The following is a 12,471-nucleotide window of genomic DNA, read 5'->3' on the forward strand; positions in this document are numbered from 1 at the left end:
CCACACTAAGTTCCATCTGTTATTATTAACAGTTACTCACTAACCACACTAAGTTCCATCTGTTATTATTAACAGTTACTCACTAACCACACTAAGTTTCATCTGTTATTACTAACAGTTACTCACTAACCACACTAATTCCATCTGTTATTAGTAACAGTTACTCACTAACCAAACTAAGTTCCATCTGTTATTACTAACAGTTACTCACTAACCACACTAAGTTCTTACTATTATTACTAACAGTTACTTATTAACCATACAAAGTTCTGGTTGTTATTACCAACTGTTACTCAGAAACCAACGATGCTACAGCTGCTGTTACCAAGTGTTACTCATTAATTTGAGCTGGTACCATTACTGCTAGTGTTCAGTTCTAAGTGAATTCTAAAACACTGCATTCAGCGTTGTTTTGTTGTTCACTCCCCACAATGAGTGTTAGGGTTTGATCATGGAGTTATAGCAACACCGAGTTTTAGGGTTAGATCATGGAGTTATATCGCTCGTAGCTACTCTCAAGGTAACTTATTTATAAATTATCTATCTTCAGTAAGGTGTTAAAAGTTTAAACTTTATGTTTGGTTTTTACATTTTATTAAATACTTAACCTCAAGCAATGTGAATAATTTATAATTTAATAAATTAAGAAGAAACCTACTTGACTATTGTTTTAAGTTTAGAAATGCTCCTACCAACGAAACTTCAAACTTAACGTGAATAGCCATAAAACTGGTTACCGACTCTTGGAGAAATAAAAATAATAAAAAAGTATTTGGTTTACTTACAAACTGCTCCTTTAAGAAAGTTTAGTGATGTGTGTCTTTTTTAAAGGATGCTCATTACTATTTTCTTTCGGGTGTTTCTAAAAATATATGTACATTTGAATAATAGCCTTTTGTACTCGAATACTAACCAGAGAACATCAAAGAATACGTCTTGCAGAATGTGTGTAGGGCCACAAACACAGCGAATGTTGAATGAGTGTAAGATTCGCTCAGGTGAAGAAATGGGCGGGTACTTGTAACTTATTGACACTGGCTGTAACCAATAGTTACTATTCATTTCTTTTTCTAATGATTTATCTCAATAGAGGCTTATCTTGAACTGAGATTGAAGAAGCACGTGCAATAGACGTCTGAACGCGGGACTTAATAAAGTTAAATATATGTAAGTAGAGAGACTATTAGTTGTTTATTGTAAGCAAAGTGTCCGTGGCTGTGGTATCAGCCATCTTGTCGGAGTTTCTATGTCTATAGAGTAATAACAGCACGTTACAGTACAAAACTACACAATGGGTTATCGGTGCTAATTTATCCAAAGGCATCAAAACCCGATTTTCAGCGTTGTGGTTCAACATATATGCTACTGTTAAAATTGAGGGTGGAACGTAGGTATAAGAAATTGAACTATCCTGAATTATTTATTATAAAATATTCACATGCAAATAGACCATCATCCAAATGTGAAGATTTTGGATTATAATATAGCTTACTTTTTATCTAATGAGACAAGGATACAGAGTTAACTTCACATGTGACTTGATTACAATAAAATATGTACTACATATATAATGGGATTACAATATAGTGTTTACTTCACATTTAATGACATTACAGAACAGTTTACTTCATATCTAACGAGATAATAATACAGTTTCTTCATATATAATGAGATTACAATACAGTGTTTACTTCATAAGTAATGATATTACAATACAGTTTACTTCGTATCTAACGTGAGAACAATACTGTGTTTTCTTCATGTGTCACGAATTTACAATACAGTTTACTTCAAAACATGATTCGTTACAGTGTTTAGTTTATATCTAATAATATTACAATACAGTTTACTTCAAAACATGATTCATTACAGTGTTTACTTTATATCTAATAATATTACAATACAGTTTACTTCAAAACATGATTCATTACAATGTTTACTTTATATCTAATAATATTACAATACAGTTTACTTCAAAACATGATTCATTACAGTGTTTACTTTATATCTAATAATATTACAATACAGTTTACTTCAAAACATGATTCATTACAGTGTTTACTTTATATCTAATAATATTACAATACAGTTTACTTCAAAACATGATTCATTACAGTGTTTACTTTATGTCTAATAATATTACAATACAGTTTACTTCAAAACATGATTCATTACAGTGTTTACTTTATATCTAATAATATTACAATACAGTTTACTTCAAAACATGATTCATTACAGTGTTTACTTTATATCTAATAATATTACAATACAGTTTACTTCAAAACATAATTCATTACAGTGTTTACTTTATATCTAATAATATTACAATAAAATTTACTTCATGTCTTACTTGATTACAATGGAATATTTACTTCATGTCTTACTTGATTACAATGGAATATTTACTTCATGTCTTACTTGATTACAATGGAATATTTACTTCATGTCTTACTTGATTACAATGGAATATTTACTTCACATCTAATGAGATTACAATACAGTATTTACTTGATATTTTATGACATTAAATTACAGTTTACTTGATATCTAATGAAACTACAATATAGTTTACTTCATATCTAACGTGATTACCACAGAGTGTTAACTTCATATTTTATAAATTTACAATATTGTTTACTGCATAACTAATAAGATTACAATACAGTGTTTACTGCTTATGTAACGAAATTGCAATACAGTTTAGTTCATATCTAAGGAGATCACAATATAGTTTGTTAAATATCTAACTTGATTATAATATAATGTTTATTTGATGACTAATGAGATTACAATATATTCGTTACTTCATATCTAATGAGACTACAATACAGTTCACTTGATATATTACTATATTATGACACAGTGTTTATTTTATAGCTAGTGAGACTACAATACAATTTACTTCTTTACTAATGAAATTACAATACAGTTTACTTTGTAACTAATGAAATTACAATACAGTTTACTTTGTAGCTAATAAATTACAATACAGTTTACTTTGTAGCTAATGAAATTACAATACAGTTTACTTTATATCTATTGATACTTCTGTAAAGTCAATTTGACATCTAACGTGATTAGAATACAACGTTTACTTCATATGTAACGTCATTACAATACAGTGTCTACTTCATATTTAATAAGATTACAATATAGTTAACTACTTATCCAACGTGACTACTATGCAGTGTTTACTTCATATGTTACGACTTTACAATACAGTTAACTTATTATGTAATGAGACGGCAATACAGTTTACTCATATTCAACTCCATTACAATACAATGTTTACTATATATCTAATTGATTACAATACAGTGTTTACATCATATGTAAGGAGATTACAATACTGCTTACTTCGTGTCTAATCAGACTACAATATAGTTAACTTCTTATTCAACGTGATTATTATGCAATGTTTACATCACATTTTACGAGTTTATAATACATTTTATTTCATAACTAATAAAATCACACTACAGAGTTTACTTCACATCTAACGAGATTTGGTTACAGTTTACTTAATATCTAATAAGATTACAATACATTATCTTACTTGATTACAGTAACATTTTTACTTCATATCTAATGAGATTATAATGCAGTTTACTTAATATCTGAAACTATAATACAATTTATTTCCTATCTAACGTGATTACAATACAGTGTTCACTTGATATCTAATGAGTTCACAATACAGTTTACTTCATAACTAATTAAATTACAATACAGTGTTTACTTGATATCTAATGAGATTACAAATTACTTCATACCTGATGAGAGTACATAACAATTTACTTCGTATCTAACGACATTGCAATATAGGTTACTTCATAAGTACGAGACTACAATAAACTGTTTACATCATATCTAAGGAGATTACAATATAGGTTACTTCATAAGTACGAGACTACAATAAACTGTTTACATCATATCTAAGGAGATTACAATATAGTTTACTTCATAAGTACGAGACTACAATACACTGTTTACATCATATCTAAGGAGATTACAATATAGGTTACTTCATAAGTACGAGACTACAATAAACTGTTTACATCATATCTAAGGAGATTACAATATAGTTTACTTCATAAGTACGAGACTACAATACACTGTTTACATCATATCTAAGGAGATTACAATATAGGTTACTTCATAAGTACGAGACTACAATACACTGTTTATATCATATCTAAGGAGATTACAATATAGGTTACTTCATAAGTACGAGACTACAATAAACTGTTTACATCATATCTAAGGAGATTACAATATAGGTTACTTCATAAGTACGAGACTACAATAAACTGTTTACATCATATCTAAGGAGATTACAATATAGGTTACTTCATAAGTACGAGACTACAATAAACTGTTTACATCGTATCTAACGACATTACAATATAGTTTACTTCATCAGTACGAGACTACAATACACTGTTTACATCATATCTAAGGAGATTACAATATAGTTTACTTCATAAGTACGAGACTACAATACACTGTTTACATCATATCTAAGGAGATTACAATATAGGTTACTTCATAAGTACGAAACTACAATACACTGTTTACATCATATCTAAGGAGATTACAATATAGTTTACTTCTAAGGAGATTACAATAAGTACGAGACTACAATACACTGTTTACATCATATCTAAGGAGATTACAATATAGTTTACTTCATCAGTACGAGACTACAATACACTGTTTACATCATATCTAAGGAGATTACAATATAGTTTACTTCATAAGTACGAGACTACAATACACTGTTTACATCATATCTAAGGAGATTACAATATAGGTTACTTCATAAGTACGAAACTACAATACACTGTTTACATCATATCTAAGGAGATTACAATATAGTTTACTTCATAAGTACGAGACTACAATACACTGTTTACATCATATCTAAGGAGATTACAATATAGGTTACTTCATCAGTACGAGACTACAATACACTCTTTACATCATATCTAAGGAGATTACAATACAGGTTATTTCATATTAGTGAGATCACAATGGATATAAAGAACAAATTGTATTGTAATCAAGAAACCTAAACTGTAATCTCATTAGATATGAATTAAACTGTATTTAATCTCATTAGATATAAAGTAAACACTGTGTTACAGTCTCAGTGCTTATGAAGTAAACTGTATTGTGAATCCGTAAGACATGAAGAAAACCCTATACTGTAATCACGTTAGATATGAAATAAACTACACCGTAGTCACAATAGCTATTAAGTAAACTGTATTGTAATCTCGTTAGATGTAAAGTAAACTGTATTGTAATCTCGTTAGATGTAAAGTAAACTGTATTGTAATCTCCTTAGATATGAAGTAAATAGTGTGTTGTAGTCTCATTAGATATAAAGTGAGTACTGTATACTAATATTGTTTGATATGATGTCAACACTGCATTGTAATGGCGTTAGATATGACGTAAACTGTATTGTAATTTTGTTACATATGAAGTAAACACTGTATTGTAATCCCATTAGAAAGGAAGTAAACTTTGTATTCTAACCAAGTAATATCAAGTGGATATCAAGTAAACTGTGCTTTAATTTTATTAGATATTACGTAAACTGTATTGTAATTTATTAAGATATGAAGTAAACAGTGTATTGTAATGACATTATATATAAAGTAAACTGTGTTGTATCTCGTTAGATATGAAGGAAACTATACTGTAATCTCAATAGATGTGAAGTAGTGTTATAAGATATGACGTAAACTGTATTGTAAATTTTTAAGATATGAAGTAAACACTGTATTGTTGTCACGTTAGATCGAATGTAAACTGTATTGTATTCTTTTTAGGTATGTAGTAAGCAATATTTTAATTTCATTATATATGAAGAAAAAAGTTGTATTGTAACCAAGTTAGATATTAAGTAAATTATATTGTAATCTCATTAAGTACAAAGTAAACACTGTATTGTAATCTGAATAGATATGAAGAAAACTGTATTATATATTATTATCTTGTTAGATATGAAGCAATAATGTATTGTAAACTAATTAGTCATAAAGTAAAATGTATTGTATATTCAAAAGATATAAAGTAAACACTGTAATGTAATCATGTTAGATATGAAATGAACTGTATTGTAATTTCACCACTTATCGTAATATAGTTAGAATCAATTAGACTCTGTACTGTAATCTCATTAGATCTGATGTAAACTTTATTGTACTCTCGTTAGATCTAAAGTAAAAACTGTATTGTAATCTCATTAGAGATGAAGTAAACTTTGTATTGTAATCACGTTAGATATGAAGTAAACAGTATGGTAATCTCATTAGGTATGAAGTAAACAGTATTATAGTCTCATTAGGTATGAAGTAAACTGTATTGTAGTCTCATTAGGTATGAAGTAAACTGTATTGTAGTCTCATTAGGTATGAAGTAAACTGTATTGTAGTCTCATTAGGTATGAAGTAAACGGTATTGTAGTCTCATTAGGTATGAAGTAAACGGTATGGTAATCTCATTAGGTATGAAGTAAACTGTATTGTAGTCTCATTAGGTATGAAGTAAACTGTATTGTAGTCTCATTAGGTATGAAGTAAACTGTATTGTAGTCTCATTAGGTATGAAGTAAACTGTATTGTAGTCTCATTAGGTATGAAGTAAACAGTATGGTAATCTCATTAGGTATGAAGTAAACAGTATGGTAATCTCATTAGGTATGAAGTAAACTGTATTGTAGTCTCATTAGGTGTGAAGTAAACTGTATTGTAGTCTCATTAGGTATGAAGTAAACTGTATTGTAGTCTCATTAGGTATGAAGTAAACTGTATTGTAGTCTCATTAGGTATGAAGTAAACTGTATTGTAGTCTCATTAGGTATGAAGTAAACAGTATGGTAATCTCATTAGGTATGAAGTAAACAGTATGGTAATCTCATTAGGTATGAAGTAAACTGTATTGTAGTCTCATTGGGTATGAAGTAAACTGTATTGTAGTCTCATTAGGTATGAAGTAAACTGTATTGTAGTCTCATTAGGTATGAAGTAAACTGTATTGTAGTCTCATTAGGTATGGAGTGAACACTGCATTGTAATGTAATTAGTCATGAAGTAAACAGTGTATTGTAATCATGTTAGATAGGATGTAAACTATATTGTATTCTCATTAGATATGAAGTAAACACAGTATAGAAGTCTCACTAGATATAAAGTGAATACTGTACTTAATGTAGTTAGATATGAAGTGAAAACTATATTGTAGTTTATTTAGATATGAAGTAAACACTGTATTTTAATTACAGTAGATATGAAGTAAACACTGTAGTTTAATTACGGTAGATATGAAGTAAACACTGTATTTTAATTACGGTAGATATGAAGTAATTTCTATTGTTGTCTCATTAGATATGATATAAATTGTATTGTTTTCTCATTAGATGTGAAGTAAACACTTTATAGTAGTCTCACTAGATATAAAATGAACACTGAATTGTTATTTAGTTAGGTATGAAGAAAACAACGTTTACTGATCTCGTTTGATATGAAGTAAACACTGTATGTCATCCTTATTAGATATGACGCGAACCCTGTATTCTAATCTACTTGGATATGAAGTAACCACTGTTTAGTCATCTTGTTTGATATGACGTAAACACTGCATTGTAGTCTCACTAAATATGAAGTCGAACTGAAATGAAATCTAGTTAGTAATGAAGTAAACACTGTAGTGTTTATATCTCATTAGATATAAAGTAAATATTGTATTGTAATCAGTTAGATATTAAGTTATGTGTATCGTAATCTTATTTGGTATGAAGGAAACTACTCTTTTGTTGATAAAAATTATGATTTTGACTCAGTAAATAAGAAGCGTAAAATTTAATGCATTCCTGATCAAAACTGAGAATTAGACTACAATTAGAGTACAAGAAGAAACTACCTTCTAGATCAAAATTAAGATTTAGTTACATTACATCAGTACGGAAAGAAATACTGTCCTTTTGATCAAAATTAAGATTTAGACTCATTAAATATGTACAGAAAGAAATTTTACATTGTTGATCAAATTTCAGATATACAGTAAATAAATCAGTATAGAAAAAATACTACCTTGTTGATCAAAATTACACATTATACTCAATAAATTAGAAGAGTAAGAAATACTGTCTTTTTGATGAAAATTAAGATTTTGAATCAATAAATGAGTACAGAAAAACACTGCCTTGTTGATCAAAATCAATCTTTAAACTCAGTAAATTAGAACAAAAATATTATAACCTTGTTAATCAAAACTAAGATTTAAACTCAAAAAATCAACAGAGAAAGAAATACTGTATTGTTGATCAATCTACACTCAATAAATCCATACAGAAAAAAACACAGCCTTCTTAAACAAAATTAATATTCAGACTCAATAAATCACCACAGGAAAAAAACACTATCTTCTTGATCAAAATTTTGATTTAGATTAAGTAAGTACAGAAATAAATACTGCCTTCATGATCAAAATTAAGATTTAGCCTCTTAAAACATTAGAGAAAAAATATTTGCTTGTTGATCAGATTGAACATTAAGATTTAGACTAAATAAATAAGAACAGAAAAAATACTATGTTGTTGAAGAAAATTAAGATAAAGACTCAATAAATGAATACACAAGGAAATACTCTTTTGTCCATTAAAATTAGGATTCAATAATTTAATACAAAGAATAATACTCTTTTGTCCATTAAAATTAAGATTGAGACTTAATAAATCAGATCAGAAGGAAATGCTGATTGTGTATCAAAATTAAGATTTAGGTTCAATAATTCACTACAGAAAGAAACATTATCTTGTTTATCAAAATTAATATTTAGACTCATTCAATCAGTATAGAGAGAAATACTATCTTTTCCATGAAAATTATGATAAGTGATAAATCAGAGCGAAACAAATTCTACATTGTTGATCAAAATTAAGATTTAGACTCATAAATCTGAACAGAAAGAAATGTTTCGCTGTTGATGAAAGTTAAGATTAAAACTCAATAAATCAGTACACAAAGAAATACTAACCTGTTCATGAAAATTACGATTCAGACTCATTAAATCACTACAGAAAGAAATACTGCCTTGTTGATCAAAATTAAGATTTACTCTCAATTAATGAGTAGAAAGAGAATCACTATCTTGTTGATCAAAATAAAGACTTAAACCCAAAAATCAGTACAGTTTTAGAAACTCTACCTGGTTGATCTACTTACATTCAATAAATTCGAAAAGAAAGAAATACTGTGTTCTTTATGAAAAATAAGATTTAGCCTTATTAAGTCTCCACAGAAAAAAGTTTTCCTTGTTGATGAAAATTATGATTTGGAGCTAGTAAATCAGAACAGAAAGAAATAGTATCTTATTTATCAAAATTAAGATATGGAGTCAATAAATTAGATCATAAAAAATACTACCTTAATAATCAAAATTAAGATTTAGACTTAATAAATTAGTAGAAAAATAAATAGTCTTGTTTATCAAAATTAAGATTTATATTTTATACATCAGTACAAAAACAAATACTTCCTTCTTAATCAAAATAAACGTTTAGTCTCAATAAATTAGTAAAGAAAGAAATACTGCCTCGTTGGTCAAAAGGTCTATTTAGACTCATAAATCTGAACAGAAAACAACGCTATCTTGTTGATCAAAATAAAATTCAGACTCAATAAATCACTTCGAAAAGAACACCGAATTGTAGAATAAATCTAAGATTTAAACTTAGTAAATCAGTTTAGAAAGACACAATATCTTCTTGATCGAAATTAAGATTCAGACTCAATAAATCACCACAGAAAGAAATACTGTTTTGCTGATCAAAATAAAGGTATAGACTGAATAAATTAGTAGAAAAATAAATACAGCATTGTTGATCAAAATTTAGATTTACAATCAATAAATTAGTATAAAACGAAATATTATCTTCTTAATCAAAATAAAAGTTTAGACTCAGTAAACTAGAAAAGAAAACATACTACCTTCTCAAACAAAATTAATAATTAGATTTAATAAATTAGTAGAGAAATAAATACTGCCTTTTTTATGAAAATTAAGATTTAGATTCAGTAAATTAGTAGTGGAAAAATACTAACTTGTTCATCAAAATCACGATTTAGGCTCAATCAATCAGTACAGAAAGAAATACTGAGTTCTTGATCAAAATTAAGATTTAGCCTCATTAAATCTTTACAGAAAAAATATTTTCTTGTTGATGAAAATTAAGATTTAGACTCAATAAATCAAAACAAAAAGAAATAGTATCTTATTATTTATCAAAATTTAGATATGGACTCAATAAATCAGAACAGACAAATACTACATTGTTCATCAAAATTAAGATTTAGACTCAATAAATAAGAACAGGAAGAAATAATACATTGTCGATGAAAATTAAGATATAGACTCAATAAATTATTACAAAAATAAATATCTTGTTTATCAAAATTAAGATTTAAACTCTATACTTAAGTACAAGAACAAATACTGCCTTCTTAATCAAAATAAAGGTTTAGTCTCAATAAATTTGTAAAGAAAGAAATACTGCCTTGTTGGTCAAAATTTCGATTTAATCTCGATAAATTAGTACAGAAAGAAATTCTACCTTTATGATCAAAATTAAAATTCAGACTCAATAGATCAAAAGAGAAAGAAATAATGTCTTGTTTATCTAAATTAAGATTTAGACTCAATAAATCAGAACAGAAAGAAATACTGTCTAGTTGATCAAAATTAAGATTTAGTCTCAGTAAATTCTTCGAGAAATAAATACTACATTTGTGATCAATATTAAGATTTAAAATCAGTAAATCAGTACAGAAAGAAATACTACTTTGTTTATCAAAATTTAGATTTAGACTCAATAAATCCGAAGAAATTGAAATTTTACGTAGTTTTTCAATCTGTACTCAATAAATACGAAGAAAAAGAAATACTACTTTGTTGATGAAAATTAAAATTAAAACTCCGTAAAATCAGTTCAGAAAGACAGAATGTCTTTCTCATGAAAATTAAGATCTACACTCAGCAAATCACTACAGAAAGAAACACTATCTTCTTGATGAAAATTAAAATTTTGACTCGAAAATCAGTGCAGAAAGATATACTGTCTTGTTGATCAAAATTAAGATATAGACTCAATAATTTATTAGAGAAATAAATACTATATTTATGATAAAATTAAGATTTAGAGTCAGTAAATTCTTAGAGATATAAATACTACATTTTTGATCAATATTAAGATTTAAAATCAGTAAATCAGTACAGAAGGAAATACTACCTTGTTCATCAAAATTTAGATTTAGACTCAATAAATCAGAAGAAATAGAAATTTGACCTGGTTTATCAAACTGTACTCAATAAATTCGAAGAAAAAGAAATAAAAGAAATAGTACCTTATTAATCAAATTAAGATTTAGACTCAATAAATCAGAATAGAAAGAAATACTACGTTGTTGATCAAAATTAAGGTATAGACTCAATAAATTGTTACAAAAATAAATAGTCTTGTTTATCAAAATTAAGATTTAAACTCTATACTTAAGTACAAAAACAAATACTGCCTTCTTAATCAAAAATAAAGGTTTAGTTTCAATAAATTAGTAAAGAAAGAAATACTGCCTAATAGGTCAAAATTTCGATTTAAACTCAAGAAATCAGTGCAGAAAGAAATTCTGCCTTTATAATCAAAATTAAAATTCAGAATCAATAGACCAAAAGAAAAAGAAATAATGTCTTGTTTATCTAAATTAAGATTTAGACTCAATAAATCAGAACAGGAAGAAATACTACGTTGTTGATCAAAATTGAGATTTAGACTCGTTAAATCTGTACAGAAAGAAATACTATCTTATTAATCGAAATTAAGATGTAGAATCAATAAATCAGAATAGAAAGAAGTACTAGGTTGTTGATCAAAATTAAAATTTAGACTCAATAAATCTAAACAGAAAGAAATACTGTGTTCTTTATCAAAAATAAGATTAAGCCTCATTAAATCTTTACAGAAAAAAGTTCTCCTTGTTGATAAAAATTAAGATTCAGACCCACTAAATCAGAACAGAAAGAAATAGTATCGTATTTATCAAAATTAAGATATGGATCAATAAATTGGATCATAAAGAATTACTACCTTATTAATCGAAATTAAGATTTAGACTCTATAAATCAGAATACAAAGGAGTACTAGGTTGTTGATAAAAATTAAGATTTATACTTATTTAGTGAGGTAGTATTTCTTTTATTTCAATAACTCAGAACAAAAAGAAATACTACTTTTTCATGAAAATTAAGATTGAGATTTAATAAATCAGTTCAAAAGGAAATGTTGTCTTGTGTATGAAATTTAATGGTTAGACTCAATAATTCAGTGGAGGAAGAAACTCTATATTCTTGATGAATATTCAGATTTAGACTAACAGTGTAGAAAAAAATACTACATTGTTGATCAAA

The 12,471-nt window shown here is 27.1% G+C and overlaps 1 pseudogene across 1 annotated transcript in view; it reads left to right on the forward strand.

The window, feature by feature from the left end:
* Positions 1-943: 943 nt before the first annotated feature.
* The window catches only part of LOC143257772 (SLIT-ROBO Rho GTPase-activating protein 1-like), a 28,162-nt pseudogene continuing 16,634 nt past the window's right edge, over positions 944-12,471 (forward strand). The window contains exons 1-2 of the transcript XR_013031995.1: positions 944-1,014; positions 5,841-5,847. The product of XR_013031995.1 is annotated as an SLIT-ROBO Rho GTPase-activating protein 1-like (transcript). The remainder of the gene's footprint in view (positions 1,015-5,840; positions 5,848-12,471) is intronic.

Source organism: Tachypleus tridentatus, chromosome 7, assembly GCF_004210375.1.
Source record: "Tachypleus tridentatus isolate NWPU-2018 chromosome 7, ASM421037v1, whole genome shotgun sequence".
NCBI lineage: Eukaryota > Metazoa > Arthropoda > Merostomata > Xiphosura > Limulidae > Tachypleus > Tachypleus tridentatus.